The sequence below is a fragment of the Chionomys nivalis genome, chromosome 13 (assembly GCF_950005125.1).
Source record: "Chionomys nivalis chromosome 13, mChiNiv1.1, whole genome shotgun sequence".
Classification (NCBI taxonomy): domain Eukaryota; kingdom Metazoa; phylum Chordata; class Mammalia; order Rodentia; family Cricetidae; genus Chionomys; species Chionomys nivalis.
In genome coordinates, this window is record NC_080098.1 from 36654405 (window position 1) to 36679592 (window position 25188).

A 25188-nucleotide genomic window follows, 5' to 3' on the forward strand; every position below is an offset into this window, starting at 1 on the left:
TCTGGGAGTTCTTCACTCATTCAAAAACCATGTTCTAGATAAATGTTTTTAACTGATCTCAAATAATATACCGAACTCTTTCCTCTGGGTTTATTGTAGTTCATCCTAGAAGTAAATTCAAATAAGTTATCAATTGGTTCTCTGACAGAGTTATGGTAACAACAAAGCTTCCTATAGCCCCTGTTACATATTCTCAGCCGTGCTTGGGTTCTTAACAAAGGCAATGACACAGATAAGGTTAAGTCATGTCTGGAGGAGCTGTGAGTTGACCTTGGGCTTTTTCTTCAGCTATGACTCTGGGCTGGGCTTTCTAGATTCCTCGTACTTTCTACTTTGTCAGCCAAGTTTTAAGATACTTAAGCAGTAATTGACTAAATTGTTCTTGAGCAGCAGCCTGTATGTATAATTATCAAAGAGTTGTGTTGTGAGGCTGGTTGACAGTTCTGAGGGTTCCGAGAGAATGCTGTGGCTGTGGGTGTGGAACAGGGACCTCATGTCTGTAGTTCTTTGGGACTGTTCCACTTCTGCTTGTCTTAGCCAATCCCTGGGTAGATAATGAGCTGAAAACGTGGGCTCCAGGAGTTAAAGCAAGTCACATCTCCATGCCTTTGTAGCATGACATTCTTTGCATTGTCGTCAACATTGTGAGCTGTGGCTCACGTTCATATTATCCAGGAGGCTGTGTCTATAGCACCCCATGTGTACCCAAATGTCATGGTTTTCTTTTTGCTTTCTTAGGAATTGTCACTGCTCTTTGCTAGTTTGTGGAAAGGTCTCAGCATATGGGCAGAAAGACATGGAAATGGGGTTCAGTGAACAGCCAGGCAGGCCGCTCCAGGCTTTGAGATGGTGGCTAAGCTTTGGTTTTGCCGCTCACTTGTGCTGTAGACTTTAGCAAAATTCACCAGGGTGTGGTCCTTTCACATATTGAAATGAAGCTATCTGCATTGCAGGAAGGGCTCACTCAATAAAAGAACAATCATGTGTATACTTTGCAAAGGTTGGCTCTCTAAATGCGTGCTTAAGGTTAGTGAACCCAGGCACCAGGTTTCTTCTGGTCTTTCTCCATGATGACCCCAGCAGCCTGTAGTCATGACAGGTGATAAGGGCACACCTGCAACTGTTAAAGCTGAGAGTGTTGACAGCAAATGTGGCCCATATACCCAAATCTTTAAAGTAGTAACTGTAAAATAAAAAGGTATCTTTTCTAGAATTTGAGTGCCAAAATGCTTGCCTTTAATTGGCTTCTAGAAAATGAAATCAAGTGAGCTTTTAGAGTGAACATTTTTAATTACAAGAAGATAAAACTTGGAGATATTCTCATTATTTTGTAAACACAATTGTTCTTCTGGTGCCAACTTTAGAAACTAAATTATAAGTCTCTGAAAAACAAGGGCCTGTGTTGATGGAAACGCTGACAGACCAGTGTTCCGAAGGATGTCAGGCACTGCGGTAATTATGCTATCTTATTCCATCATTAAAGATTCTATTGAAAAGATTTATAAATTGCCCCTCTTTTTAGATAAACCACCCTATATTAAGGCATCAATGATATGGTGCAGAATTAAATTAAAATCTCATAAAATGAAATATGTTCTGTATTAGCTGTTTGACACTTAATTTGCCTCTGAATGAGTAGAGGAAATCACAAATTAACCTGCTTTTGTTTTTCCAACCATGGCTTATTAGGTGTTAGAACAACTGCAATTACAGCCTAATAATAACCAAGGAGCCTTATAAATATGTACGGAGATATGTCAGCTTATGTTTAAAAACCGAGCTGGTGATCTGAAATGCCTTTAGCTCACCTTCTTGCTTCCACATGGTTATCCACACGTTATCGATGAGCAGGGTAGCTCAAGTATAGAAACTTAAATGGACTGAAATACAGTGCTAGAATTAATAGAAGACTTATTGACATTTCTTTTAGCTCAAAAATCATAAATTTAAATTCAAAGATATAGTAGGTGAGTCATGGCATAGATATCATCTCTGTCTGTAGGTTGTCACAATAAATTGTTTTATGAAACGGACAGTTGCTGCATCATGTTTATGTCATTCAAATAGGTTCTTAAGCCCTGAATGCAAGAACTCTTTCCTCATCTTCTGAAGTGTTCTGAATAAATTCACCAGGCTGTGTGCCCAACTGACACTGGAATGTTTCTTTCTCTCTCTGATTGTTATAAACACAGATTCTATGTACAGGGAAACATAGTGTTTTTTAGGGGAAATGCCAAAGTCTGCATAGCCTATTACTGAACTGGTTTGGTGCGTCGGTGGTAAACCTGAGCCAGACTCACGGTGCAGCAGCGCATATGGGATTCTGTTCCGTCTTCTCTCTCTTTCCTGGCTTCAGTTGTTTACATCGCCCTGTATCAGAGCAAAGCCTGCGATTGCACACTGGATTCTGTGGGCCTTGAAGCTCCCTAGCCTACAGCTTACTACCAGTCTTAAAAGCTTCTTTGAAAATGTAGACAGTTGGTTGATTATATCTTGTTCCTCGGGAATACACTCGCATTTTCAAGTGACTGTTTTCTCCAGCAGTGAAGAATGTGCTCTTGCATTTTGAGCGTGTGTGCGTTTTAAGTGTTGGAACTTACTTGATCACGCTTCTTTTTAAAACTAGACATGATGTATTTTTAGCAACTCAAATTATAAAGTGTTTTGAATTCCAGCATGATTTCATTCACATTCATTTAGGGCTCCCAGGATGTTTTGGGGTCTGTTCTGTATGTAAAAACTCTTTTGATCTAAGTTTTTCTCATTCATGAACCAGTATGAATTAGGTGTTGGATTCTCCTTTACTTTATACTGAGATCCGCAATTCATTTTTCAAAGCTGAGTCCTTAGATACTAATCCACTGCAATAATTCAAGCCCCACTGATCTGTTCTTCTTGCCAGTGGAACTGAGCGCTCTGCTTGCCTCGTGCTGTGGCTTGAGAATAGCACCTCACTAGGCTGCATCTCCAGCCAGCACAGGACAGTGGTGTGTGTCACCTTCCACTCTACTGATGCCTTTAGAGAAGCTGCTTTCTCTTTTCTGTCCTGTGAGAAGTGAGCACTCTCCTGGTGCCTTTCCTTGAGTCAAGGTGGCTTACATGGAGGCTACCCAGCTCCTTGCAATCACTCTGAGAAGAGCTATTCTTTTTACAAGAAGTGGCCCACCTCCCGCTGCCTGGAGAGGAAGTACAGGGAAGAGCATTCATATTAGCTTTGAAATAGAGTACACTAGGGCAGGAAGCCCCCTGCCCCATGATTAGACAGCCTTTTAGCTTGAGAGCAGAAGGTGAGCATCAAGTTGGGAGAATGATTGCATTCATTACTTCTTGGAGGGAGAGAGTGCAAGAGAAGATAGACCATTATGGTAAATATCTAGAGGAAGAAACCGTTAAGTAGATGAGCAGGGCTACTACTATCCTGATAGTCTCCTGCATCACTGAACTCAGCATCTCCTTAGTGCTAAATATATTTATTGGGCGTGCACAATATATTTATTTAAAAGAAGCTTTCAGCCTGGCCCCTTACTTAAATCTTTATGATGGGTACATATGCAAAATAGTGGTTTTGCTCCATTCTGAGGGAATACTTCGCTAAGATAATGGCAAATTAGAAAAATCTTGTATTTGGGGCATAGCTGGTTTGGAATATTTTAATAGTATAATTTAAAATGAAGAAAGAGAAAGTATTTTTTATATATCATCCAGTGTTTGGATCTGCCATAGATGACTCTGAGACTGGTAACATGTAACAGCATCAGATTACATGTAATAGCATCAGATTACATGTGACAGCATCAGATTACACTGAGCACTGTAGCAACAGAAGTACCCCTACCTTCCTACATAGAAAAGGTAAAAAACTAGGTCGTAATTGCATCTCGCAAGGCAACGACTGTTTATTTCCTTGCGTATGCATGACTGAGCCTGTGCCCTACACACTGTAGCTCCCAAGTAATTGTTTCTAATGATGACAATGGACCTTTGTTTGTTAGGCTGCTGCCATTTTTCTCTTTATTTTCATTTGTTTCATTTTGTTAGAGTGTGTTTCCTCATGCTGGCAAAGTTAGCACACTCAGGAGTGCAAAATCAAAATGCTTGATTGCTGAGATTCTATTAAAAGTTTCTCTTGCAATGATAAATGCTCCCCCACAGCCAAGCTGATCCCTCCACAGTCTGCTACTGCCGCAGAGATCTGCTGTCTCCTTGTATTGGGTACTAGTTATATTACAAATGTCAGAATTCCATGAATAAAGCACAAAAGAAACAGAGTTTGCATGAGAAAAAATACATAATAATGACCACAGCCAATGGTGATGACTTACAGTTTTAAAGGCTTTCCATAATTATCTGGTGCTATACTTAAAACAGTCCTATGATGGAGGTTTTATAATTAGCCCCGTTTTAAGCTTATGGGCATCCAAACATAACACAGACAGCTTCCTAGTGGGCCAAGCCTATATTTTATTTAGTTTAGGGAATAGACTATACATTGCTTGCTCTCCTTGTAAAAATGAACACCATGCACTTTGCAGGCCTGGGTTTTACTTAACTAATTGTATCAATCACCTCTGGGATGGGTGGGCACCTGATACTGGCTTCTGCTACATGCATGCTAAGATGAACACATGACAGTCCGGAGGAGTGCCGTAAAAGCTTCATACATGTTCAGTGCACACTGCTGTACAATGTGAGGCTGACAGGACAGTTTACATATCCAACCACAGATATGGTACATCTAATTACGTTTGACAAGTTGGCATTAAAACACGCATTAATAACCAACACTTATTTAGGTACATCCAATAGAATTCAGGCCTCGCTAACTTAGTCTCAGTGTTTATTTGTCTGGAACGTCTTTCCTTCAGATATTCAGCTTGCTTCCTCACTTTTATCTTCTTGTCTGGATGTCTTGTTACCAAGTTCTACTGGCAGCAACCACCTGAATTAGTGTGGGGCCCCTAGACCAAGGCTGGCCCACCATCTGTGTTTCTCGGTACAGTTCCATTGGAACACGGTGACATTCACTGTGTACTATTTCTCCAGCGACTTCTAACAGTAAGGACATACATGAGTAACTGTAGCGGAGAAAGTAGGATCTGGGGAACCTGGATGCTAGTGTGGCCAGCCCCTTTCTAAAACAGCGCCCCCTCCAGACTCACTGTTCACTGCTGCATCTAGGGCTGCACATTGTAGTTCTCATGAACTTTCAGCCACTTCTGCTCTGTGCCTGAGAGTTTTCACTGTACTTCATCTCAGTTCAAAACATAAGTGAAATGGTTGGTTATGGTTTTTCAAAGCAAGCATAAAAGTCTTAGAACCTTCAGGATCCGTTTCTCTCTGACCTTCACAGACAGCCCCCATTGTTGGCTTGAATATGGGACTGTCACCTGCTAAACTTTTCAAAATTTTGATAGGTAGGCATCATAAATTCTGATCAGCCAATACACGTTTTACTTGACATTAAGAGCCGAACAGTAAACAGATTGTATTCAAAAGGTGTAATACTTCTGCTTTGCAGTATTTCTAATGACTGAAATATTGAATCTACTCCTCAGTTGCAGAGAAAGCAGGCCCTAATTACAGCATACATTCACGGAGCCCGAGCGGCTACTTCTTGGAAAAAATTCCTGTGTTCTTTGTGCTGTGCTCAGCAACACGGTCCGGAGCAGATATTGACTGAGGCATTCACGGTCACTGAACCGGAAGCTGCCGACTCTATAGAGGCTGCTGTCAAACCTGTTGTGGGGGCCTGGGAGGTACTGGACTGTAACCGACTTTTTTCTTTGAGTACAATGCTTCCACTCATGTTAAGCCTGCCTTCAAAGAAAACAGAAATTGACTGTGTTCCTTTTATTTAGTTTTCAAAATTTGCGTTCTATAAAATTGAACTTTAACAAAATTTATCCCCACAGGAAGACACTTAGAAATGAGTTTTACAATACAAATGCTGCCCCAACTGGAGCTGAGGACAGGGCTTCTATGGGTCCATCCTTCTCTTAGCCATAAGAGCGCACTTTGCACTAACCAAAGACAGGCCGTTTCCTCTAGCTGCCCAGCAAGTTCATTTAAGTCCTTTCCCGGGGGAACCAAGGGCCCAGAACACAGGGCTGCCTGTCATTCATTCTTGTTACTGCTGTATCCCCATACCTGCCCCCAGGGAAATTCAGTCACCGGGAAAATAAAATGTTAGCAGATATGTTTCTAGTAATGACTTGTGAATTCTTTGAATACTAAATGCCAAATTAGCTAGAGTTTCGTCTCTTGGTTGATCCAGGCGTGCCAAAAGGAATGAGTAGCCGAGAATGTGCAGTGAGGTAGCCTGTTTTTACACAGCATGTGTCAGGGAGCTGTGGTGGAGCCTTTGGATACATAACCTTTTCGATACATAATTTTGTTTTCCTACCATAACAGGTATGGGCATGCTTACATTGCAGTTTGGTTTTGCCTCGTTGGATAGAATCGTGAAGGTGCACCAAGTTTAAAAACTCAGGGGAAAAGCAGACAAAACAACAACACACTCTCAAGCCGAAAACACCATGTACAAAGCTTGATCTAGTGATCCCTAACCCTCCGTACTTATTTAAAAGAACTTTGTTTTTAACCTTAAAAAAATGTATTAATTCTTACAGCATGTTTGGATTATAATTCACTCCTTTTGCCTAACTTCCTAGATTCACCCCCATTCAACTTTATTTCCCCTCCTTTTCAAGACCAATTTGTACTGCCCAGGATGTGTGGGTGATTCACCAGGAGCCACCCTCTTAAAGAAAACGGTGTCTGTGTCTCGCAGCATCTAACAGTTGCTGGTAGCTCCGCAGCAGGAGCTGGGATTGTGTGCATAGCTCTGCTCTCTCTGCTGGGGTTTAGTTTGCACAGGTCTTGGCATGCTCTCGCGAGTGCTGTGAGCTCATATGCACAGCTGCCCTGCTTTGTCCAGAAGATGCGCTTACGTTGTAGTCGTCCATTGGCTCTGCTTTCACTCTTTCTACCCCAGTTTTTACAGTGATCTTTGATCCCGGATGGGCAGAGGAAGGCAGGGGGAGGGGGATGAAATGTATGTTCTCTGGAATGCTGAGCATTCTGACGTCTCTTGTTCTCTACTAGATGGCCAGTTGTGGGTCTCTAGGTTAAACACCATTTACTGCAAATGCAAGTTTCAAGGATGAAGGTTGAGAGATTCATTGATCTATGGGTATAATGATAAGTCATTAGGAATCAGTTTAATACTATGTCTGTTTAGCCGAATAAATAGCGGTTAGGTACTCACCTATGGTCCATGACTTGTTTGGCCATAGGTTATTACCCTGATAATGTGCCTGTATGGGTTTCATCTTGTGGAATGGGACTTAAATCTAATCAGAAGCTCCTGTGATGTTTGTGCCCCTGTTGCACCAGGTCTTGCCAGGCCAGACATTATTGTAGATTCCTGGAGGTGTAGGTGATGTAGCTTGCTTTGCCTTCAGGGCTCCGAAAGGTAACCCGCATTGAGCCATCTCTGTAGCTTGAGTCCTCTGTCCCTTTTGTCTACACAGCATGAGAAAAGAAAAGATTTCAGGGCAGGAGCTGCTGTAGAGCATGAAGGTGCATTCCAGGAAAGCAAAACATGAATGTCTGTGACCCAAAGCAAAAGCTGCCTACAATCCACTGGCCTAATGTTGTGGATTAAGTGACATCTCAGATGTTTAGAAGTTACAGGTACTTGAAACTTTGCTCTAAAATTAGAGGGAAAGATTCATAACATGACTTTCTCACTTGGGACTGTCACAGGAAAACAGGCTTGGCTTCAGTCTAAAGATCTGAGCAAGCACTAGAGTGAATCACACTTCCTCTGCAGTAAGAGGAGTCGTCTTTATTTGAAAAGAAAATCATATAATATATTTTGTTCATATATTTCCTCTCCCTCTGCTTTTCCCAGATACCCTACCAACAACTTCATATTCTATCTCTCCAAAAGAATGGGAAAAAGGAAAGGGGGGGGGGAAGCCACCAAGCCAAAACAAAACAAACAAAAAGGCACACCAAACAAACAGACAAAACAAAACCCAACAAAAAGAAGCTGATGACTGCTTTGTGTTGTCAACTACTCCTAAGCATGAGGCTTGCTCTGGGGTATATTAGAGCCAGCATCACTCCACTGGAGAAAACTGACGTTCCCTCTAGCAGCAGGTCTCAATTGCAAATGGCTTCTCGGTTAGGGGTAGGACTTTGTGCCCACTTCTCCCTGCTGGGGTTTTGTCTGGCTAAGCTTCTTACTATTGATGGGAAGTAACACAGAGACCCTCAACTGCACAATGCATGGAGAGTGAGAGACTTTGGAGCACTGAGTCCTAAATAGGTTGTCTTTATCATAGCTCTCCCCACAAGGCTCAGGGATCTGTGCGGAAGAGGAGAGGATAATTAGAGCCAGAGCTGGTGATGATTCCCAAAAAACAGTGTTTTCTAGGACTGATACACATGTAAACCCGTAGAAAGTGTGGCCCCATGAATTTCTAAAGATGTTTTAAAAGGTTCATCTGTAGACAGTCCTTCACTGCCAGGCCCACACCAGTAAATAGTTTCTTAGGTGCCTGGTGACCTGGTTTGAGTCACTCCATGTTGCAAGGGCTTAGCTTACAGGAGTATGTCACATGGATACATGCACCTTTTACTTCCTTGGAGGAGAGTCATAGTCTCATTGAGATGCGTGCCGATAGTATCTAAAACAGCCGTATGCATAAGGGAGCAAACATTATGTCCTATCATGGAGCTGGGAGGAAGGAGCCACGGAAATTATTTCCCCCATTGACAGTAGAAATCACTGAAACATGTTACTATGATTTATGTTGCATGTGAGGAAAGCTCTGCTCGCTTACTATAAACTGCCTTTTACTGAAAAACTAAACTCTAGCTCTCCCAAAGAACAATTTCCCCACATTTTTAGTGTGAACTGTTTTCAGCATGCACTGCAAACATCTGGGGACAAGTTTACAAAACCTAAGCTCTAACAGGCCATCTGACTCCTCACGAGTACTCCAGGTCATCACATCCTACCTGCTGGGGCTACACCAAACAGTTTAAAATTATGTAGATCATATTAGTGTTATGTGACCTTCCATGTTAGGTTGCTATCTTATAGGTCTTTATTATATTACTACAAACATATACACACAGACACATAGTATGTTAGGTTGCTCTCTTATAAGTCTTCATTATATTATTATACACACGCATATATACAGACACCCACAGTATGTTAGGTTAGTATCTTTTAGGTCTTCATTATATTACTATATACATGCACACACATACACGCACACACAGTATGTCCACTCAAAGCCTGCATGGTCTTCCATTTTAATGGAAGTAATCAAGAAAAGTAAAGAGATCAGCTTGAAGTTTTTCAGTCTTATATAAATGACCAAACTCTGGGCTCCTCAGATTTGAGTTTTTATGTCTGTTGTAGTATGTACTAGGAGGCCGCTTGTTGGTTTCCAGCTGCCCAGTCCCGAAATAATCACACAGAAACTGTATTAATTAAATCACTGCTTGACCCATTAGCTCTAACTTCTTAAAGGCTAACTCTTACATCTTAATTTAACCCATTTCCACTAATCTGTGTATCGCCATGTGGCAGTGGCTTACTGGGTAAAGTTCCCAGCATCTCTCTCTCTGGCTGCGGCTCCAAGGCTTCTTTCTGACCCTGCCCTTCTTTTTCCCAGCATTCAGTTTAGTTTTCACCACCTAGCTCTGTTCCCCTATAGCTCTGCTATAGGCCCAAAGCAGTTGCTATATTAACCAGTGGTAATCACAGCATACAGAGAAACATCCCACATCAGTAGTACATGCAGTCATTGCATAGAAGGAATGTTCTCCCAACTTAAGATTCTCTGGGAATAGAAGGATTGTGGGACGAAAAGCAGGGAAGGCCTGCTTCAGGAAGCTGCTATGTGCCTTAGTGCATTTCATTCGTCGCTGCAGAAAGGACACAGTTGTGGACTTCGTATACTCTCTGCAAGTCATTGAACATTTCAGGAGTGACTCCTCATTCTTCAAAGGTAGGCAGCAGGCGGTAGGGATCTGACCTGGCTGCCTTGTCACGTGCTCGCTTTTGCGGTTTCATTCTGTGATCCGAAGCAAATGTCCATTGCATCATAATGAACTCGGGCTGAGTTCTCCACCTTTCCAACCCTTCATCCTAAGTAGAGATTTGGGTTGTGTGGGTCACTGTTTGCTGCTTCTGTTTGTGGGGAAGAGAGATTTGCCTTGAAAGAAGAGGTTGAAAGAGAAGAAAATGCAGAGTGCAGCCCCTCCCCTCCCCCCCCGTGTGTAGAGGGAGGGAAGCCTTCTTCCTAGGTCTATTTGCTTTGCAAGGGTCTTCTTTGATGCAGTCTTTTCGTGGGCACCCACTGAAGTCTCAGTGTACTCAAGCTTTATAAAAGGCCATTGGCCAGTCTTTGTTTTCTTTGTTGAACTGTTTATTTTGCTTTCTTCCCACGAGGTTCCCTGGCCCTGCTCTGACAAGGCTTTTCTGCATGAATTACATTCCTCAGAGCCACAAGTCTCCTAGTTCTTCCAGCCCATTTGATTCTGGCTTGTGTGTTCAGTCTATAGCTTCCATCTGCCTGAGGTCTTTGCCAAGCAGAATACTTGCTAAATGACTCTAAAGACCTAAAGACATTTTTTAAAAGTCATTAGTGAGAAGAGTCGAGATTCATTCAAGTTTGTAACCTGGCCATTCTACAGCCATTAAAATGAGTGAAGGAAGAGCTGCTAAGCCATTTGCTTTCCTTTGAGTGTGGACAAGGCAACTGAAAGCAGATAGTGCAGGTTGGTCCCCTCATGACCAATTAGTAAGTGTCAGTTGTCCTGGGGGGTGGGGGGCACATCCATTCCATTTAACCGAAAGCCGCATCTAAGCCATCTCATCATTTGTATTTCTAAATTTTAGACTTTTACACTTGTAAGCCCTGTTGTTATCATTTACAGAAGTACATTGTCTTCTGTGCAGAAATAACAAAAATAAATAGTATTCAGTTGTCTCAGCCATGGCTATTTCCTTTGCTTCTATGGTTGCTGAAACAGAAAAATAACTCCCAAATTCAAAGTTAAGCCCTTAAACTTCCACTAATAAATGCCCAGATTATTGATTTTTGAGTGTGTTTTACCTCACTGCAGGTGTCAGTGACATAGTTATACAGTTTGCAAAATTTAGCTGCCTTAAGAGCAAATTTCTGGGAGGGAAAAGATGCATCATATACATTAATACATATTATAGATATAGTGATTAAGATGATTAAGATAATCGTATATATCTAAGTTTCGAAGGATGAAAAAATTTAATTTCCAGGAAAGTAATTGGGGCCTGAGAACAAAAGTATTCCGAGTGATAGTAAATGAATGTTCATAGTGGAAGAGGGCTTCCAGGTCTGTGTGGTGAAATGTGATGCTTTTCTTGGTATATTTTTCTTTTTTCTATTTTAGTTTTTCTAAACAGCGTTTCTCTGTAGCTATGCGGCCTTCCCTGGAACTAGTTCTTGTAGACCAAGCTAGCCTCGAACGCACAGAGATCTGCCTGTCTCTGCCTCCTGTGTACTGGGAATAAAAGCATGCGCTACCACCTCCCGGCCTCTTGATTAAAATTGTTATTGGCAGATTAAAGCTAAATTCCAGAAAATTCAGCTTAAAAAATACATCTGTCTGTCTGTCTATGTGTGTGTGCATACGTGCAGAGCGTGTCATGTGTATGTGTGTGTATTACATGTATTGCATGACAACTTGGAGTGGGCACTCCCCTTTCACCTTTCACCCTGCAGGTTCTGGGAATCAGACTTGGCGTGTCACAGTTGGCAGCAGGCAGCTTCACTAGCTGAGCCATCATCCCATTGGTCTTAGCTGGTTTCGTTTGTTTGTTTCAACCTGTGATTTTTGTTGGCTGGGTTATTGTTACTTGCGTGTGTGCAGGAATCTTGATTTCATTCAAGCATGTGACGTGTCTAGTACCAAACCAGGAGCTTGCATCTATCAGCCAGGCACCTAGAAATAGTTCGTTCTTTCCTGGAATTTCCAAGATGAAAGATATCATCAGGAAAGGCTGAACAGACTGAGGAAACAGTACAGATGTATTTCTACTCAGATCTTTCTTCAAGAGGCTTACAAAGTGTCCCAGGAGCTGTTTTTTTATTTTTTATTTTTTTAAAGACTTGATTTGAACTAGGCTCTCGGTATGTGAGCATGAAGAGTTCCCTAAATGACTGAGTATTCTCAGGGCACAGACTTTGGTGACAGAGAAGAATGACCCTGACTGCAGCTCTGTTGTTCACTTGTTTTCAGCCAGCAGAGGTACTTCCTGCTTCCAGGAGCTGTGATGTTAGGTTCCCTGTTAGTTAAACAGCTCCTGATGATATTTTCTGCATATCCCAGGTAACGTTCCATGGGCCTCACTGAACAATTTCTTGCCTTCAAGAATAGGCCCTCTCTACCTGACACTGTGTTTGCTGCATTAGTTATGGTGATGTTGCTTCCCTGGCTTTCAGCACTGAATTCCAGAAAATTCAAACATTAGCCCATGGATTCTGATTATCCTCTTTTGTTGGGGTATCACCGGGTATCCAGAGTTGACCTGGAACTCACTCTGAAGACCAGGCAGATCCACCTCTCTTTGTCTTCTGAGTGCTGGGGTTAAAGGTGTGTGCTGTCATGCCAGGCCTGATTATCTCCATCTGTTCTCCTGGTAACTGGGCCTGGACCAGGTTTCATTCTCAGCTCTGCTACCAGTTAAGTGAGTCTTTGAGCTTTTTCGTGACCTTTGTGTTCAGTTGCAAAAGCCCTGGAGAATGGACTGTTAGGGGAATGTCTATGTTGGTTCATTGTTTTTTTCCTTTTGTGCAGAATTACTGAAAGGGGTTCTGAAAACATGGCTCTACCCTGTGTGCGCTCACAGATCCTTTTATTTTATCCCAAGAGCCATAGGTGTTTGTCAGATTAGTTAATCTCTCCAACTCTGTTCACCACCCATCCCATTTTCTCTCTAGGAATCAATGAGGGCCCCTCGCACAATGTCTCACACAGCATAGAGATTTGGCAAATGACAGTTTGCTCTATCCATGGTTAACCCCAGGAGGTTCTACTTATTTTCTCCACCCTTGAACACCTCTGAAATTGGGGTGTATTTTACAGCCTGCAATGTCTTTTGTCTTTTTTTTTTTTTTTTTTTTTTTTTTTTTTTTTTTTTTTTTTTTTTTTTTTTTTTTTTGGTTTTTCGAGACAGGGTTTCTCTGTGGCTTTGGAGCCTGTCCTGGAACTAGCTCTGTAGACCAGGCTGGTCTCGAACTCACAGAGATCCACCTGCCTCTGCCTCCCAAGTGCTGGGATTAAAGGCGTGCGCCACCACCGCCCGGCTGTCTTTTGTCTTTATGGGTGAAGTGACACCCATGAGGCAGCTTTAGGTGTCTCGTAGCAAAATTATTTTATTTTCGTTTCCCTTTTTCATGCATGGACTATAGTGATAAAAGCTTTTAAAGTAAAAGCTGTATCTGGGTAAGTCTTTCAGAGTTCTTTTCATAACTAAAGCAAAATCTGAAAGTGAGATGAAAATATTTCTTTCTCAGAATCCTGCATCTTTAAAGTCATCACTTTAGAGTTGAAAATGTGTACTTGTTTGTCTTTAGCAAAAGAAAAAAGAAGAAAAGCTTCTTGGTCACCTTTTTTCCTACTCAGATCTCAGCTACCGTTTCCTAAATTTCGTAATAGTGAACCTACTTTGTAAACTGCAAAGTTAAAATGTAGAGAGAATGTTTTCAAAATGCTTCTGCTGCCTACATCGTAGAAAATGAAAAACGAGGGGCTCCTCAGCCTGGCAGGGGATAAAGAGGAAAGCGTGTGTGCGAGCTGGCTGATCCGTGTATTTGTGAAGATGCATAGCACACGCTCCGAGAGGGTAAGGCCTCATGATTAATGGTGTTTATTCTTGACAGAAGCCTCCTTTATTTATCTGCAATACAGTTTGGTGATTTTATCAGGCACCTGAATGAAAAATATTCAGTCATACCAATATTGCAGTGTAAATTGAGTAGAGTCACTTTTTATTATATCTTTCTGCCTTATCATCTGCACAGTAATTTTCTAGCAGAGGTTTGATATGGAAAGGCTGGATTTAGTCGTACTTGACACAAAGCCTCTTCAATTTCCTCTAAAAGTTCAGGCTTAGAAGTGTGCGTGTGTGTGTGTGTGTGTGTGTGTTATAAACACCTCTCTCCTATCCAAGCAGTTTGAGGGTTTGGAAGAATAAAGATAAAATGTACAAACCTGGACAGGAAAAAAAAAAAACTGTTACTATAAGAATATGCAGTAGCTGGAAACTCACTGGTGAAGCTCCTCCACTGTGTGAGCTTCTGGCCTTAGAGCAGGAGCTTTGTTTGGATGTATGGCCCCACTCTTCTAATCAATCACTATCAAGCCTCATCAGCATAAACCTGGGCTTCCCATTTCTCCTGGAAATAGCATCAAAGCGGAGGAGAGTGCCCCAGAAACGACATCAGTAGCTGTGATGATGCAGTACTGTCACAGGAATGAAGAAAGGAAACAGACTCGTTTTCTGATGAACGATGATGGAGCCTTACTTTGCTGGCTCAAAATTCCACATACACCTGTCTTTACTGTAAACATCTCTCTGTGTCTAAAAGCATGCTCAACGTGAAGTCAGGATTAATTTCTTAGACTCTACCATTGTGGTTTTCATAACTGATTCATACCGAGTAGTGACTTTTAAGCAAAATAAATCCAAGATTATTGCTTTTGAGATTTTAAAAATATCTACTTGTCTGAAACTGGCTAACCATCTAGGTAAATGTACAACCGTTGTACATTATCTTTTTAATGCTTTTTAAAAATTCTTTGAAAATTTCATACAATATATTTTTCATCATATTCTTTCCCATCCTGCATTTCCTCCCTGAACTTCCCTCCTCCCTACCCACCTAACTTTGTTCTATCTCTTAAAACAAAAAAAGAAAGAAACCACTGAAAAGCGCGGAGTTCGACTTTCTGTTGGCCAACCGCTCCTACGCGTGGAGCATAGTGCCCTGGAGTGTGGTTGATATGCTCAGTGTCACTCTGCTGGAGAAAACCTACTTCCCCCATTCCAGAAGCTGGATGTTAATAGTTTTTTGGTTAGGGGGTGGACCTGGAGCCAACTTCCCTTTTATGCTGGGATTCTGTCTGGTTTCAGCTTGTGCATGTCTATTATTCTATTATTTTTGTAAATGTATTAAGACTTTAGAATGAAATTCCTCTTTTTTTTATGCTCCTGATTCTTAGATTTTGTATTTTCAAAGTGTTCTGTCTATCTTGAAGTTAGTACTCATATTTCATTATTAGTTTATCTTTTCTTTGTTTGAGCTTTGTAGTTCCTCCAACTTGTCTTCAGTCTCCAATATTCTGTCCTGTCTTTGGTCCATTTCAGGGTTGAGGCATTCGACTTCATGGTTGAGGCACTCCGCAGTGCCTTTTATTTTACTTAATGTGTTTTGTTTATATTTTTAATATTTGGGGGTTTTTTTAGTATTTATGCCTCTCTAGAGTTCATCTTTCATATCTTATACTATCTTTCTTACTTTCTCAGCTGTTTATTGTCTGCTGGAATTCATTCAGAAATTTTATTTTTTGATTTCTTAGGGCACACCTGCTTAACCTTCAAGCACTTCAGGATTGCGTGTAGTTCACTGGAGGCCATTGCCTCGGGATTAGTAGTTCTGCAGAGCTGTTCTGCTCAGTTTCTCATTCGCTTGTGGAGAGCTGGACATCGGGAGTTAGATGACTAATTGGGTGTATTTATTCTTTAAAAGTTTATTCATTTGTTTATTTATTTTAAATCACCCAGAAGGCCGGGTAGTGGTGGCACACGCCTTTAATCCCAGCACTTGGGAGGCAGAGGCAGGCGGATCTCTGTGAGTTTGAGACCAGCCTGGTCTACAAGAGCTAGTTCCAGGACAGGCTCCAAAACCACAGAGAAACCCTGTCTCAAAAAACCAAAAAAAAATAAAAAATAAAAAATAAATCACCCAGAAGGCTTCAGAAGTGATGCTGCCTTTGTTCAGTAGGGATCAGGTGCTGCAGAGTTGATGTGTTGTTTTGCTGTACTTGAGTGGCAGTTGGAACTCAACATTCCACCCCCTGTGTTGCTGCAATTAAGCCATTGTCTGCAAAGATAGTCACTATCAAAGGCAAGCTGGTAATAAGTAAGAGTCAAAAAGTTAGTCATCTTATTGGCACCAATAATTTTGGGAGGCAGAGGAGAACTAAAGTAGCCGTTGCACTAATATTATTTATCATGGATATTATGTGTGGAAATGAAAGTGGGAAGGCAGGGCCAATAGCACCAACAAAGAAACTTAGGGTTAGACTAATGATGCTGGTTTTAAAGAAAAAAGTAGAGGAGGAAACGGTTTGAGGAAAGAAGGGGTAGATGAGGCAGCCTTCATCAGAGGTTGACTGAAAAGAGAGGAGAAAAAAACGAGAATTAAGTGAAAAATGCCATTCCTGGTTCCTGAGGAGGAGTAGCGACAGAGGCCATGCATACCTCACTCCGTGACCTGTGTTTTTTAGGGAGAGGAAGATGGACTAGAAAAGAGCATCGGTGAGTGTTTAGACTACAGGAGGCTAACTTTCTGTGTGTTGCATGACCTCCCTCCTCAGGAGTTCTGCTCTGGTATCTGGACCTCCCTTTGGGACATCTGGTGATATCCAAGATTCTAAGCAGCTCATAGTGTAGCAGAAGTCACATAACCACAAGGCCAGCACTATCGGCTGGAGACCCGTGGTGTGACCAGCATCTGAGATGGGGTCTTTATGAGATGATGTCCTTCAGTTGTTCCAAGCTGAGTTCATCCCTGTTCCAAGCCATTCAGTCTACCATGCTTGCTATACTTCTTTACTCCAGAACCTAGGGATCTACTCTGTGCCCTCTGCCCCATGCCACTGGGGCCAGGTGACTGTGTTACCAACTCACCAGGGGTCTTTTTTGAAATGGTCCCAAAGCTGTTTCATTAATGAAAGCACAGCATATCCACCCCTTGCTGGATTTTCCTTTATCTTTACTTTTTATGATCCTCATGACTAGGGCTACTATATGGATTTCTTTAGGCTGTCGGTCATGAGTTGTGTCTCTTAGTTGGCTGGCTGAGCTCTTTCTCTAGTCTTCTGGATGCTAGACTCTGGATTTTCTCTCCTTCTACAAAAGTTCTGTTTTTATTCCTATTAAAGATAGATACATTCATATGTGATTGATATTTTCTCATTACCGTGTTCATGTTATTCCTGGAAATTCTGGAAAACTAGAACTGTGTGTTGTTGGCCATCTTCCTCTCCTGTTCTGTCCATTTGAATATTATCTTTGATATGGATTTGGAAATTTATCAAATTTCAGAAAATAGTGTCTGTAGAATGAGGGTACAGTTGGGAGGAAAATTATTTAAAATTCTTGCTTATTTTGGAAGAAAAACATTCTAGGACTGGAGAAGATGATTTGGTGGTTGGAGCACTGGCTGCTCTTCTAGCTCAATTCCTAGCACCCACCTGGTACCTCACAACTACTTCAGATCCAGGAGGTCTAACTCAGGCTTCTGGAAGCACTGGCACATTCTTGATGCACAGACACGCATGCTAGCAAAACGCCCATACACATAAAGTAAAGTGAAATGTTTATTTTAAAAGTACCGTCTTTTAAAAATGAAAAGAAAGTTATTGAACTAAAATTAGAAGATAGCTGTGCCTCCTTCAGGAAACACGCATTAAGTTTTTCTAAGGTTGGAACAAAGAAGTCTGAAAGAGGTAGATATGGGTGCTACTAGAGAATGCCAAGGGGGTTCAGCAACTGGGGGCTCAGTAACTGGGTTTACTGGCTTCAGAGCAGCTCAGGCCCTGCGGGAGCCAAGAGGAAATCATTACAAACAGGCTGTAGCAGTGAAGTGACCGTCCTTCCCCAGGCAACCCTCAATAGCAATAACAGCCACAGATGTGGAGTTGCAGGGACCAATATTTACTAAACACTTACCATGTGACAAGTCCCAGGCTAATTGCTATCTGTTTTCACTAGCTCTCTCCTTCTCTGCGCCTGCTATTTCTGAGATTCAAAGCCATAGGTAGATCCTTTCAGATATAAACAGACCATATGTTTTAAGTAACTTCTACTGAAGTATGTCCTTCAACTTGTCCCATCTTATTGTTGCTTGTAATCTCTTACTCTACCACACTCGCTTGGTTGCAGGCTTCCACTGGGGGTCTTGAAATGCATCCCCTGCAAGTAAGAAGGAAAGCCTGTGGTTTATTTCTTCGTAAAAATTAAAGTAAAATATTGCCTGCCTTATCCATTGAGGCCAAGTAGTAGTAGAGTAAAGCAAAGTTTGAAAACCTCCTTCATTCAGCAGAAAATCTTGAGCCCAACAAGACTTTCCCTTGGGTCTAAAGATACCTAGAAATGCACAGCCCAAGGGCAGTAGGGAATTGAGGCAGAGGAGAGAGGCCATTCTGACCTTGTCTAGACTGGCCTCCACATTGGGACTTAGATAACCCTATAAGAGGAAGAAAAATCCATAGGCGAAGAATGGCTATTCAAAAAGAGGAACCTGTTAATTTTGGAAAGGAGGTAAGAAAAGGGCAGTGTCTGTACACTGTTGACACAGACTGCTGGGGAGGCTCCTCAGAGAGGGCTGAGTTGCCCCAGATTCCTTCCTCTCACAGCTCCAGGGCTGACTAGGAAAGGACTTTACAGTTAACAGCTTACTTGATGTTAATCATCTACTCGGTGGCCACTGTGTGTAACTGAAGTATGTCCCTGCGGTCTTTGTCATGTATCTGGAACACAATAATCGGTTATCATACTTCTTATATGCTTGTGTACATTTATGCAATATTAAAATGCATAATGTATTAAAATACATTTTGTTTGTTTCCGTCGAGGCAGGGTCTCTCTTCATAGTCCTGGCTGTCTCACTATTTTTAGTAGATTGTCTTAGTGTCTTTTTTGTTGCTCTGATAAAATACCCTGGCTCACAGTTCCAGAGTATAGCCCATCGTGGCAGGATAAACCAATGAATGAAGCAGCTGTCTATTTAGCATCCAGGAAGGGGGGGGCAGGTTTATGTTTCTGATGCTTTAGATGCTTTTTCTTTACATTTTTAATTACTTTATTACTTTTTGTGTGTACACATGTAAATGCAAGCATATGTCCTGGTGTACATATGGAGGGGAAGGGATAAATGGTGTCGTTCACCGTGGGTGGGTCTTCCTCCTCAATTAGCACAATTAAGACAATTCGCTGTAGGCATGCTCAAAGCCCTGCCCTGGATGGTTTTATATTCTGTCAGTCTAGTTGACAATTAACACTAGCCAGTACATTAGCTATATTGCTGATTTCACAACACTTTTTTTTAAGAGAGAAAAGTTCTAGTTTACTACATATTGCAAAAATGGGAACTTTTGTATAAAGTATTGATACTTTGTTTGACAGACGTCTTAACATTATAATTTTGAATGTAATGTACATCTATGGTAATATTTAGAGACCATTTTGTTACCTGTTATCTAAATGAGGTCTTCTGGCTGTCCCCAGCTTTTCCTTTCCTGCCCTTGTTTCTAAAGTGTTAGGGGGTAGGCAAGATGGCTAAGCTAGTAAAGGTGCATGCCACCCAGCTTGAAGCTAAAGTTCAATTTGCATTCCCAGAACCTGTGTGGTGGGAGGAGAGAACCAATTCCTCCAAGTTCTCCTCTGACCTCCAAATGTACACCGTGTTGTATATTTACACGTACCTGTGTCTGCACACACAAAATAATAATGTATATAATTAAGTATAAAATTAAGTCTAAAGGATTAGATTTATTCAGTTTGTTGTTATTTTTCTTTTTCTTTTTTTTTTTTTTTGGGTTTTCGAGACAGGGTTTCTCTGTGGTTTTGGAGCCTGTCCTGGAACTAGCTCTTGTAGACCAGGCTGGTCTCGAACTCACAGAGATCCGCCTGCCTCTGCCTCCCGAGTGCTGGGATTAAAGGCGTGCGCCACCACCGCCCGGCTGTTGTTATTTTTCTTAAATGGTTAACTAGGCACGAAGACCTATGAGATCTTCATTATCTCCCAAGGACTTAATTGAACCAGTACTGTGTTCTCTAAAAGCCTTAAAAAAAAAATTATGGACATCATAAATTGAGTGGACTTTTATTTCATTTTTTCAATCTTAGACTCTGTTAGTGGAGATAATTGCAGTGACATTTTCATCAGATTGATCTAAGCAGTCATCTCTGGTCTGAAAAAGTCCATTTTCACTATATGCTATCACACTGGTCCTGTAATGTGGTACATAGATAGAAGGACATCCGTCAGTGTGTGTGATGTTTCTGGTTTCTCCGTTCACAAGAAATGCCTCCCATTCACCTTAGGAATGGTTTCCCCACTCCCAGAGTTCATATATGTTGTCTTCTTGGCACTTAAACCATTGACTTAAGGAGTCAACCTTTATTCAATAACAGAAAATATTATATTATTAATTCTACTTTTAAAATCATCAAACTTTTTCTAGGCAGTGGTGGCACATGCCTTTAATCAGGAGGCAGAGGCAGGCTGATATTTGTGAGTTCAAGTCCAGCCTGGTCTACAGATAAAGTTCCAGGACAGCCAGGGCTGCGCAGAGAAACCCTGTCTTGAGGGGAAAAAAATATTACATATCTGTACTTTTTTTCCTAAATTTAATTGATTATGACTACTATGCAAATTGTCAGTACGTAAACTTAGCTGTTGTGGTTACCTATCTGTCCTGTCTGTCTTGAATCCTGGTTAATGGTCCATGCTTCATGATCAGTACATCCTAGATGCGTTCTGTTAATGTTTTTGTGCTCTGCTTCCTATCCTTGATGACAAAGCATTCAAATATATGAGCCTATAGGGGCCATGCTTATTCAAACCACCACATAGGGTCTGATGTGGAAGTCCATCCCAGACAGAATACACAAAGAAATAGAGCAGTATAGAAGGTGGACCTACAGCCTCTGCAGTGCTTGGAAGCTAAGTTGTCATTTGGACATTGTTTATTGGCTTTATAATAAAAGGTTTTGCTAGCCATTTTCAGAAATCATTGGTATCGAGTTGGCACGTGTGTCTTCTACCTCTCACGGCAGCAGAGAGGAAGCTGCTGGTGTCCCAGTCCACCTGGGCCATGGGTCAGGAGGCTGATGTGCGTAGGAGGGAGTTTTAGCCCACATTCGGGTCATTGCATCAAAGACCCTGCATTTTATTAGTGAGCTCATCATCTTAGCCACCTCATGTATTCTCTGACTTTTTACTAAGGAAATCCTGGGAAATCCAAGGAGGTTCTTCAAGGATGAGGACAAACGGACTCTCATTCAATTTGATGCTGTGGAGACTATAAACAGGTGCTTATAGCAGCTGTAATCGTAACTGCCAAAGTTTGTAACTGTCCATGATACCTTCAGTAGTGCTATGGATAAGTAAACTATGGTTCATGTTATTAATAGAATGGGGTTTTAAAGACAAACAGGATTACGACACTTCCAAGAAGATGGATGGAATGGAAAATTATGTTCAAACAAGCAAGACCCAGAAAGAAATATTTATTTTCTGTCATGTGGAATCTATATTTTAGAGAGAGAGAGAGAGAGAGAGAGAGAGAGAGAGAAGTTGAACTATCCGTGATGCTATGAGAAGGTAGGATAAAAGATAAAAGAGGATTATAACACATGAATATTAGCAAAGCTCATTTATATACCTCTTTAAACATCATAATGAAATCCATTACTCCACAGAGTGAACACACACTGTAGGGAGGGAAGAAGGCTTTCATCAATGAAAGGACATTTGAGGAAACATTGTTTATCATTAAATGAAAGACCATGTTCTCTAGAGAGTATTGAAAATGGCAAGACCCTACTAGTATGTGGTTTGGGAATACCAGAAGTCTGTACTGCAGTATGAATTTGCTCTGAGAAAGAGTCTTAGTCTCTATCTGTCTGTCTGTCTGTCTGTCTGTCTGTCTCCCCACACCCCGTGCTTGACTAGGCTGACTTTCGAACTCAGAGATCACTCCCTTCAGGAGTTCTGAGATTAAAGGGTTAAAGTTGTAGACCACCATACCTGGCTAAAATGGTTTTAAAAACAAAAACTCCCAGAATTTCAAGATTTGCAATTACGTAGTATTCCGTATGTACCAGTCTAATATGTATGCCTATTTATATGTTGTATGTTATGATTTTATACGTACAGACAATAGTACTTATATTGACCACGAGATTGATCCCCCACCCCCAGACAGCAAAGCACGGTGAGAATCGAAACTGCCTAGGTCATAGAGCTTGCAGCTGCCAGCCACTGAGTTGCCTGCCCATGCCTTCCCTCTGCTGACTGACTGGTGCCTATCTGCGGGATTCCTGACAAGCGCTCCCTGAGTCACCATTGTGAAGCACTTTCCTGTTCATGCAGGCGAAGTGGAGAGCTTGGATTTACCAGATGGCTTGTTTCCCGAGGGCAGTTAACGAGCAGCGGGCTTATTTTGCACTCTTCTCTGAAGCCTGTCCCAGTCACCTTGTTTGTAAACAGTGATCCGTATCTCCGAGTGCATCTGTCTGGAAGGGACCCACTTGGCAGCTGGTTAAAGTCTACTAGCTTTATTTCCGAGTCTTGGAGTAATACCCTTTCTGCTGTTACTTCTACTAGGATATAAATGGCCTCAAGGCCAGCTCCCTTGCCAGGAATGAGGTGGCTAGGTCTAGAGTCCTCCTGGGAATCTCCTGCCTGTAGTTGTTCCTTCAGTCTTCCTGTGACAAAAGCTCAGAAAGAGTCCCTGTCACCCCTTCACAGGATGCCGTGAAGACAGCAACCTTGGAGATGCCACATCCTCACCTTCCCCTGGGATGAGTGGGCGCTCCAACCCTCCCTCCATGGTTTCCATATATTTTTGAATATGTATTTGTCTTCATGGCCGTGATTCTCCTAAGTGGAATTTGGGTTGATGAGGACAGAATATTAGAAACAGAATAGGTTCTAATCTTTGGCAAAATTCAAAGCAAAGCAAAATAACAACAAAATAGCCCGCCAAGAAGGGTGACATGCTTCACCGGCTTGTCTTTTGTATCGTTCAGTCTGCTGGAATCACCACCGTGTTTCCAGGAGGTGTCTAGTTAAGGACTCCATGAAGTGGATACTGTTTGCATGTCTGCTGGTATCTCAGCAAAACAACCACTGAGAGGTCTATGTTTTAAAAGGATTATTTTTGAGTCAAATTGGAAGGATTGGCCATTCTTTCTGGTAGAAATGCAAACTTCCTGACTAGCATGTAGCATGTTTGGTAGAATGTGAACTTCCTGTGTAGCATGCAGCATGTCTGAATGGAGCTTGGCTTAAGCAGCGACAGAGGCCTCATGGTGGTTAGAGCCTGGCTTTTCAGAAACATGAGTCAAACTCCTCTTGTAGTAGAGAGCTGAGAGAGACTGACAGCTTGTGTTGGTTTGTTTATTTTTGTCGGGTGGAATAAAGGCCTTTAATTCTTCAAATTGACACATAAATCAAGTTGTATGGCATGCAGTAACTGTCCGTGTATGCATGTTATATTCAAGCTGTTATATCTGTGTAGTGTTACACATGACTAAGACAGTCCCATGCTCAGGAACTGTTAGAGACTTCTTACCCTTTGTGTGTAAAGGTTGGAACCTGGGTCTGATTGGGCTTCACCAGAAGTAGCATTTGAGTAACACAAACAACGACAGACTCCTTGTACTCCCAACGCCCTAGTTCACCTTGGTTTCCAGGAAGAGAATACTGGATCTTGGCTTCACATGCCCAGTACACTTGCTGGAGCTGTTTCCATCATGATCCTTTTCTGATAGGATGTCAGGGCCAGGGGCCCAATGGCTTCTCAGGGGTGAGGGTAGGAATGGCATCTTGCTTTTTTTCCCTCTACTCCTAAACCTGTGCTCTCGGTGGCTCTGTCTCTATCAGAGACTGTTGTTCTGATTATGGCCTGTGCAGATGGGGAAGCAGGGAATACACGAGTTTAACCCGTCTTACCCAGTTCCCTGGATCATCCACAGGAGGACCAGTCTATTCGGGAAGGAGCACAGGGGCACAGGGATCTCTAAACTTAACATTCTGGACATGGCTGTCCGTGGGGTTGCCAGGCGTGGCTGAAGGTCTGTGTGTGGTAAGGATGAAGTTACAGACAGGGATTCTCTGAGATCAGGTACATAGAGAGCATTGTAGACTTTGCACTTCAAAGACCCAACCATTTTCTGTTAGCGCCTGCTTACCAGGGCCTGAGCTTGATGAGACCCTGATTTTCCTAAATTTCTAAGCCCAGAGACGCTCAGTGGGTTCCTTGTTAAACGTTATTAGTAAGGATGCACATGAAAATGAGCAGCAGCAGAATCCTGAGTACTGCCTGCCTCGTGGAGTAGAGAAGCTGCCTTTAAATAGCGGAGCTCGGTTTCCATTAGCAACAAGCTCTGGGAGCATTGCGCAGTGTAGACTGACTCGATGTCACCCTTCAGCTTGCCTTGCATCTTCCCTCTTAGGGGCAGCTTTGCCATCTTAGAGGCTCAGACCAGATCAATTCTGTTGTGTTTAATAAGAAAATGTTATAAAGTAAGAAATAAGTTTTATATGGTACCATGAATATTTGGGTCAATTGGAAAATGGAGTCATAGTCCAGGGGCTGTTAAAAGGATTTTTGTCATGAGAGAGGCTAATGGCTGTGTGTGTGTGTGTTGCACTAAGCATCAAACCCAGGGCCCTGTACATGGTGAACAGGTGTTCTATCACTGAGCTCAAATCTTATCCATTTTTTTGAGACAGTCTCTTAGGCTGGCCTTGAACTACTAACTGTACTATATATCTTGAACTTAGGATCCTACTGCCTTGGTCTCCTGAGTTCTGGTATTACAGTTGCCTACTAACTCACCTGGCTATGGTTGTTTTTCTTTCTTTCTTTCTTTCTTTCTTTCTTTCTTTCTTTCTTTCTTTCTCTGTCTTTTTTCTTTAAAACGTATCTTCAGAGTACTGTAAAATGGCTCAGAAGTCAGTTTTCTTTCTCAGCTAATTTCATAGTATTCTTTTACCTGGATCACACCGTCCTAATATAAAGGTAAGAATGCTAAAAATTGGTTTGTACCCATCAGGTTTTCCCAGAGTGTGAAGAACATACGTATGTTCCTTTATA

The 25188-nt window shown here is 41.9% G+C and overlaps 1 protein-coding gene across 1 annotated transcript in view; it reads left to right on the plus strand.

The window, feature by feature from the left end:
* Gli3 (GLI family zinc finger 3) overlaps positions 1 to 25188 on the plus strand; it is a 265892-nt gene that overhangs the window by 150303 nt on the left and 90401 nt on the right. The window lies entirely within an intron of this gene.